The sequence below is a fragment of the Pteropus medius genome, unplaced genomic scaffold (genome assembly GCF_902729225.1).
Source record: "Pteropus medius unplaced genomic scaffold, Ma_sr-lr_union100, whole genome shotgun sequence".
NCBI classification, from domain to species: domain Eukaryota; kingdom Metazoa; phylum Chordata; class Mammalia; order Chiroptera; family Pteropodidae; genus Pteropus; species Pteropus medius.
Window position 1 is genome coordinate 3,351,902 of NW_024340699.1, and position 9,464 is coordinate 3,361,365.

General features: G+C 33.1%; 1 pseudogene; it reads right to left on the reverse strand.

The window, feature by feature from the left end:
* Positions 1–8,864: 8,864 nt before the first annotated feature.
* LOC120617189 (uncharacterized) lies at positions 8,865–8,983 on the reverse strand (annotated as a pseudogene).
* Positions 8,984–9,464: the final 481 nt, after the last annotated feature.

Consider the following 9,464-nt stretch of genomic DNA (forward strand, 5'->3'; position numbering starts at 1 on the left):
TTAATTCTTTATACTTTTGGCTTGTCCTAAGCATGGGTTCATGTGTCCTACCCCAAAAGTCTTCAGGCAGAGAATTATTTATGTTCACACTAAGAAGCCATTTGTTCTTGAGGTGAATCCTAAGCACCCACAACGTCCTCTATACTCTACAATGGCTATAATTGTTATTACAGAAAACATTAAGAAAACAAACAAGGGTCACCCCATTTAATCCGAGAGTAAAGGCTTTCCCAAAAAGGATAACTGGTGTATAGTATTTGAAAAACAAACTTCTGGAAGTTAGAAGTTTGCCAGATAAAAAGAGAATATCGTGTTCAAAGGAGTAAAAGCTCTGGAGAGTATGGTCCTTTTGATAACTGAAAACAGTTCAGTTGGCCTAAAGTATGAGTTAGAGGTATAGGCCCTCTAGGGACAAAGACAAAGAGGTCACCAGGGCCAGATCACAAATAATGTCATATACAATACTACAGTATTAGGATCTTATTCTAAGAAAAATAGTAGTTCACAGAAGTATTTTAAGCCAGAGAGTCACAGAATCCAATTTGAGTCTTAGAAAGATTACCTTTCTGCTATAAAGAGGATAAAAAAGAAGTACTAACCAAAAATGAATAGAAAAGTTTGCCCTAAATTCCAAAGAGGTTATCAACAGTTTGGACCATGAAGACAAAATATGCCACAGGTACCTGCTAGGCTTAGGATTTAGCAGATTGACCGGGCCTACTCAGACGTGAGGACTTCTAAAGCCAAAGGAATAAAGGTCCTTCTATAGGGAAGAGTTTTGGTATCTAGTTATAAGATCCTAGGTGGTCAGATCAGTATGTGCTTTCTTAAAGATAAGACAAAAATTGGCCAGTAAAAATGAGATTTGACATTAAAAAAAAAATCACCAAAATGATTTGAGATTGGAATTATATTAATCCGTAGATGTTTGAAATAAAGAAATCTTTATATAAGTAGCAAGAAATCTGAAAATAGAAAAAAAAAAACAGTCCAATTAAAGCACTCAAGAAAAAAATAGCACTGGATATAGTACTAAAAATAAAAATTCTCAAAATATTGATACTAGCTATCTCTAGGCATGAGATCTGTAGTAATTGTTATTCTTTTGCTTGTGTGAGGTTTTTTTTTTTAATGGACATCTATATTTTGCATAAAAGCAACATTAAGAACTAAAACCAATATAGTACTCTACAGAATTATTCTATTTAAGGATTGTTAGTGGCATAAAAGGTCTAAGTAATATGGCTAAACGGTGATAAATATATTTTATCTTATGTCCTAGCTCTCGCACATTCACAGTTGCCTAGAGCACCGTGTTAAGAATGATTCTGAAGCTGCACTTGACCTCAGTAGCAAAGAGTGCTGTGATTGACTAGTGATACCTGTCATGGATGTAGAGTGTGAAAATTATGGTATGTCAGGTATTTGCCGCTTGTTCTCTAAATCAACTCTCTCATTTTACCAATGACAAAATGGAAAGGAAGAGATTTACTGCTAAAAATCATACTGAGTTCTAATTACAAATCAATTATATTTACTTCTAATTCAGTGTAGAAAAAAATATATGTCATGAAAAGTCTCATTCATATACAAACACGTCTTGTGGTAAATTTGCAAATAATATGAGAATCTTTTAAAAATGCAGAATTAAAAATGAATAAAAATAGTTCCCCTAAGTTGTCCTAATCACGGGATCATTTTTCCTATTCAGAATTCCACAGCCTGAGCTAAGTCCACCTGACTCTGAGATCTCATATTTATTTTTAAATCCACAAACTAGCATGCCCAGACACGAGGTATCATTTTCTCTAAATTAAATAAGAATCAAGATTCCGTCACTCTCCTAATGAAGACTCGTGCACAGCACCAAGCCTTCTGAAGTGTATTCAGGTGAGGATGTGTGATTTTAACATCTTGATTTGCTAAGGGACTCATTAAAAAAAATAAAAAAAAAAGTGTCCTAAAAAGAGCTCTTGAGATTCAACACATGATTAAACAAGGAAAAGCTGGCAGAACTCTGCATTTTTCTCAAAGGAGAGCAAAAGTACAAGGTTATTCATTCTAAGATGAGACCTGCTACTGAGTCATTTAACAATGAATACCGCAATTTCCAATGAAGATGGAAAGTAGTGATGTTTAGAAACGGTTATGACTGTTTTGGCACTCTGTGGACTTCATGGTCCAGACTGCTTTTCCTCTCAGGATGAAGATCTGATCTTACACTTAAGTCTGTAAACATTAATCTCTGCTTGCATCACTTAAGTGATGAGGTGTCTCCTATTTGTCCTTTAGCTCTCAACTGAGATGCCACTTTGTTCAGGAAGTTCTTCCTATCCCCCAAACCAGGTCTTGTGTCTTTCCTAAACATTTTCTTAATGTTCCTTATTTCTTGGGTAACAGCATATATTGGTGTACAGTAGAACCCCCTTATCTATGGGGGATATGTTCCAAGACCCCCAGCGGATGCCTAAAACTGTGGATAGTACTGAACTCTATATACATGTTTTTTTTCTATACAAACATAACTATGATAAAGTTTAATTTATAAATTTGGCTCTGTAAGAGATTAATAATAATAATAAATGATTATAACAATATACTTTAATAATAGTTATGTAAATGTGGTCTCTCTCTCAAAATACCTTATCATACTGTACTCACCCTTCTTGTGATGATGCAAAATGATACAATACCTACGTGGCAAGATGGAACGAGGTGAATGACGTAGATGTTATAATGCTCTGTTAGGCTACTGTAAGTGTTAAATACAACTGCAATAGCACAACAGTCTATCTGATAACCAAGATGGCTACTAAGTGACTAATAGCTGGAGAGGGTATACAGCATGGAGACGCTGGGCAAAGGGATTATTCATGTCCCAGGCGGCCCAGAGTGGGCCTCATTAAAGCTCAGTACCATACTCAGAACAACACATTTAAAACTTGTCGTTTATTTCTGGAATTTTCCATTTCATATTTTCAGACCAAGGTTGGCTGCAGGTAACTGAAACAGATAAAGAGGACTACTATATTACCCTACCTTTTCATTTGCATTTCTTCTATACCACATTATAAGCTCTGTGAGGGTAGAAAGCATATCTTTCATCTCTGCTGAGAATTCTTCCATGCCTGCAATGTGTGATTACTGAATACATATAAATAAAAGAACAAGTGAATGAATTACAGACTTAACCGATTAGTGAGCTATTAGGAATGTAAATGTCCTAATTTCATCTCACTATTGGCTCTAAATTTGCCATTAATTTACATGGGGCTCATGGGAAGTGAGCATGGAGAGAGCATTATTCTCGAGCAATCATAGAAATATTATGAAGGAGAAAAGCCCTTTCCATCCTGACTTGTTCTCAAGATCTAAAGTATCACCTATATGCAAAAATTGAGACAAAAACCTAACCTATTCCTCTGATGGTCATCAAATCAAAGGGGTAATGTATTGATTTGGGATGCTAATGTTCACAACAGTCAGAGCAAGTAAACCAATAAAAACTGTCAGTACTGTATATAAATTCCATTAACTTGCACATTTTGAAGTTGATAAAAACAAGTAAAATTGGCTTTGCTTCATTTCAGAGTAATTACTGTACTCAAAACTTAGAAAGTCAATAAATGCATTTCAATGTATATGATACAATAATCGCGCATTATGGTCCATTTTCAAACAAATCATAATTACTGTCTGAATATGACTCAAATCACCAAGGGACTTTCAGAAATGCTAAATTACTTGCAATTGGAACATGCTAAAAATGCCATGCCATTTACCATACAGAACAGATGAATGATGAGCCAAACTTAGAAAATGTAATTCACTGTAAGTGATGTTACTAAAATGCTTAACAGATGGTATGGTCACTAAGGTTACACAAGGCCTGTTTATTTAAAAAAAAAACTTTCTCATTTTTAGATATTTTCAGGAATTTCTAATTGAATGGTTTCAAATAGTTTAAACCTTCTCTGTTCTGGGAATATTAATTCAATCAATCCAAAATTCTGGTGTGTTTTTTTTTTTTTTTTTTTTTGCACAGGATGCAGGAATCTTTCCTCTGGCCATTTAAGCCATTTGAGCTCTCTAAAGTCTTTGAGTACACGGTTTTTGTTTGTTTTTATTTAGTTAACATATTCTGAGAATCTACTAAATACCAGGCCCTGTGCCAGGATTGGTTAAAAAGAGTTGAACGACACTATCCCTACTCTGAAGGATTTAATGTTTTAACATAAGATGACCACTGGTGACTAAAAGTTGAAAATATGAGTGTTTTATCTCAGTGACTGCAGGAAATGTAATTTGGTGTACAGCTATTATGGAAAATGGTAATATTAAATAATTAAAATTAAACGGTACTATTAAACAATTAAAATTAAACTACCATTATGATTCAGCAACCCCAGATACACACCTTAGTACCAGGTAGGTTCCTGTAGATGTTTAATCCATGACATTAGAGAAATTTTGGGCAGAAACTGTGAAGTGTTTATTGAAGATCAAAAGAGTTTGATATCCTTCAGAAATCTAAGTGTCACAGCAACTGACAAAATTTAAGGAGACTGAGAGATTGAGGGGCAGGAAATAAAAAGTTTCTGATATACCATTTATCAGATTAAAATTTTTCTGAATTCTTAGCTTTATAAGAATTCTTATAATGACTGATTTGAATTTTATGATTTTTTTCTGCATCTAAAAGTGGTTTTCTATCTTCTTTATTTTAGAAATTTGGGGTGTAAGTTTGCAAGTATGATTAGACTATAACTTTATTCTTCATGTCATTCTTGCCTTGCTTTTGCATCAATTTTATACTTGCCTCATAAGGTAATTTGGAAATATTTCTTATTTTTCTATTATCCTAATATTTTCTTTGAGATACAAACTATCCTTTCTTTTAGAGTTTGGACAATTTTTCTGTAAGTCTATCTAGAGCTGGTATTGTTAATATCATGGGTTGATTTTCAGCTATGGATTCATATTGTTAATTAGAAGCTTATTCAGATTTTTTTGTATTTATGTAAAATTATGCATCATTTTTGTATATATGGCTTTTCTTTCTATTGTTTTTTTAAACACTAAATAAATTATGCATTTTTTTCTCTTTCTGATGCTTTCACATTTTCCTATTTGTTTTGTTGTTCTAAAGTTTCACTACATTGTGTCTTCATGTGGATGTATCTTTATTAATTCTCCTTTTTTTCATCAATTTTGAATAATTGTAACTACTATCTCCTTGAATATTGACTTTAATTTTTTATCTCTGTTCTCGCTTTTTAGAAATTCTGTTAGACATAAGTTGTAATATCTCGTTTATGTTTGAAAAAGTGTTTGTTATATCGTGCCCATCGTTTTCTTTACTTTGGTTCTTTCATTCACTAATATCCTCAACATTTAATACCATTGATTCTGGATAAATCTTATTTCTCTAAGGGCATGCATTTATTTATCCATGAATACATACATTAAATACGTGTTGATTGACAGCTGAGTATTTATTAGGTATCATGTAAGGCATCGGAGATACAATAGTAAACAAAACCAATATATGTTCTGCTCTCATGGAAATTAAAGATGCCGTAATTCTTCTTGTTGCTAGGTTTTTGCCCACACCATGATAATTTCCTTAAGATAGACTCTAGACATATAGAATATGTCTATATAGATATTTTTCATGGTTGAAAAGTGATAATATGCTAACATTTTAATATTATTGTCAAATTTTCATGCTGCAAGTCCGTTCCAATCTATATACAATAGCCAATTTTAGGGACAAGAATCCTATCCCATAATAATGTATGTATTTGTGAGTGTGTGTGTGGTATATATGCATATACATGCATATAGTCAGTGAAAGTGTCTTTTGTTCTTTTTTTTCTTTCAGATATTCTCAAACATTTTCTAAATTTTTTTTAGAGTAAAGAAAAGGAAATCAATATTAAATCAATCATTCTAGCTACTTCTTAGCAGTTCAAATGAATTTATTGAGTAAAATACGGCTGTTAGATTACTGAGTTCCATTAATCCATATTATTTCTTTAATTCGCCACAACACAGAAAATTCATCGTTAATTAGAATCTACAACTTCTTTGCAAATCCTAAGAGCTATTTCACTGATATACTGGATCGAGAAAAGTCTAAATAAGAATCCAGGGTACTTCATTTTAGAAATATTGCCTGACCGTTACTCCAATTTAAAATTATTTAATATTAAAAGTTTGATATTTTTAAGGAAGTAAACTCAGTCTCACTTTAAAATGTTGTCAAGAGGCCAGTCCTTAAAAATATGCCTAAACAACTAGATAAAAATCTTATGTAATGGGAGTATAAGTTGTTTCTTTGAACAAGGGCTGATAAAAAGTTTTTATTAATCAGACTACACTTCTCTTGCAATATTTCTAATATTTGGATTCAAAGTCCTTTTTTCAGTGGTATGATAAAAGGAAAATATCAGGCTAACCAAATCCTGCAAAATCTCAAATTTTATAAGCGGATTCCTGCCGTTGAACTTCATGAAGTCAAGATCCCCCAAATGTTTGCAAGGTTAGTAAAGTGAAAGGAATTGGCATTAGCTTGTTTTGGTCTACCTAAATTGTACTCCTGACATCCTATAAGTAATTTTATTTAAGCCTGATTAAATAATAAGTCCAATAGAAGTATTAATGTCAGAAAATTATGTGAACGACTATGGAGAGAAATGAATTTAAGTGGAAAGAAGAATGGTTCTCTTCCACTGAACTCATGGAGGGGGATGGTGGGGTGGTCACTAGGTGCTGTAGATTCATGCATTCCTGAGGTTCATCACAGCATCAGCAGCATGGGGATAGAACCAGGAGGTCATAGAGAATGACCTGTTCCATAAGACAAGTGAGCAACAATTTGAGACCTCACTCAAATCGTTAATAGTCACTCAAAGGGGAACTAATTTTAGCCTATTAGCCACTGAAAGTTCATGGTATAAAAATATGGGTTTTATCAGATTTTTCTACACTGAACTTTTCCCAATACTGACTTATTTTTATCTAGTAGGAACCAGGTCTGAGCCAGAGTTTATCATCTTCATTATTTCTGAGTTTCTTGTAAGCACCATCTTCTCTACAGAATCTTCACACTGCACTCTCCCAGTCTACACCTGCTATTTCTTTCCTTTCAGCAGCTCATAACAGCTCTTCAAGTGTGAGAGGCATCTTAACACGCTGGTAAGTGATAGAGAGATTCCAAGGTTGGGAATGGGGATGAGAGAGGGAGAGGAGGGAGGAGAGGGAGGGAGGGAGGGAGAAGATAATCACACAGATTAGCCTCTCTTACTAAAAATAAGATGTGTGCGATACTCTGAAAAGAAGAGACTTTAACTGCTGGATCAAAATTTCCAAATGGAGTGTGTCACTCTAGGACATCAGATTTTGCAAGAGAAATTACTTAACAAATACCAAGGACACCAGAGTATGCAGGTCCATTTTATGTCAAATACAAATTACACAGGGAAATTAATCATATATCCTAATAGATGACTATTATCTATTTTCATTTGAAAATCTAGTACTTACAAAAGGTCATGGTTTTGCCCTTTGTCCCTCGCCGCTTTGCGGAAAAGAAATGCTCTAGCGTTGGGTATTGTGTTAAACTGCTAAGATTCTGAAATGTGAATATGTGAAGTATATTGGCCTGCAGAGTAGGAACAAGTATATTCCCATGTCAGTTGGTGTGTGAGGGGATATCATTTTCTCATCAAGCCGTGAATGATAAAGCACTTTGTATTAAATTTACACACAGATCTTGCTTAAAAGTAAACACCAGAAAAGGGCAAACTCAAAGGCAGAAGAGTAGCCTATGATCATAATTAGGGTTTTTTTTTCCAAATGAACTTTCCCGTTCTTAAGTAAAACTTATGTTCATAGGCCCCTCCTCCTTAAGAGTAGTGGTCTCTGGTAGATCTCAGAGTGAGCCTGAAAAAAACAAAAGCAAACAGTTTGTTGGGAATTTGGATGAATGCGTTTTTCTCATGAAGTCAATTCTGTATAGAAGTGAGTAATGTGATATCTTATATTGATCTCATAAGAGTACATTTTGAACAAATTTTATAAGAAGCTCCAGAAAATACTTCATCTCAGGTAATAGGAAGAAAGGAGGATTGTTGAATTTATATTTTCCTGAGTCACATATACTTTCGAATATTCAAGACAGAGAACATCCCCAGTTACTTAAAGATCACCTCAGCATCTTGCTCTACCAAGCTGTCTAACTTTGAAACTACAGAAAATATAGGTTCTTATCAGGACTAGAAAAAACTTAGAAGCAAAAGAGACATACGAAATTAGTAGGGTATCCAAAAGAAATTAGCAAAACCAGTATATTTCAAACATTTTCCATTGGGTTATGATGCATATGTAATATACATAAAATACATATAATATGTAATATATAAAAAGAAAAAATATATATTATATATACCATTATGAATATATATATAATACACACATATTTACCTTTGCTCTGTGTGCAATACTAACATATTTTCTTTCATTTTTATTCTATTTCATTTTAAAATTGCTTTTGACCCATCGAGTTGCTATAATGACAACTTATGTGACACTAATCTTTAAATTTGTTGAGAATGAAACACTATCAAATTCTTAAATTGTGAAGGAAGTGTTCATTACAGAATCATTATGCTATACTTTTTATGATAGGAATACAAGCTTAAATTTATACAGATATTTCTCATGGACCAAAGATATAGTATATAGCATTATGATTAAAATTCTTTTTTTTTAAATTTTTTAACTTATTTTTAGGCGAGGCCACCCTTGGTTGACCTCACAGATTGCAAGGACCTTGTCAGTTTACAATCCCTTATTTTTTACACCTACATCACCTGGTCTTCCTAGGTGGTCTCCCATTCAAGTACTAACCAGGCCCGACCCTGCTTAGCTTCTGAGATCAGACGGGATCGAGTTTGTTCAGGGTGGCATGGCCATAGACTGATTAAAATTCTTAATTTTGAGTCAGTCTCATCTGGCTTTAAATGCCCACTTATTTACTATCTCTCTAGTCTTGGGCAAGTTATATATATGTCTCAATTCTCTCATTCTCTCATATGTAAAATGGAAATGAGTATGTTACCTCACAGTATAGTTGAGAAGTTAAAATGAAATTATACACACATATATATAAAATATATATGTACAGTTAATTAGAATATGGTAAACAATAGATGGTAGCTATGATTAATGTCATAAAAGTTTCGATTTACTAATAGATTCATTGGAAAGTTTATTGCAAAGTTAAAAATTAAAATTGTTTTTCTGTTCTGGGTAATGGAGTTTTAGCATTATCAGTTAATACAAAAATGTCAGTGAATTTTCTGTTGAATTAAATTATTTAGTTTACCTGAATAAACATTTTTCTAATTTAGTTACAACATATTGATTAATGAATGTAAAGAGACTTGGTATAAAAAGGA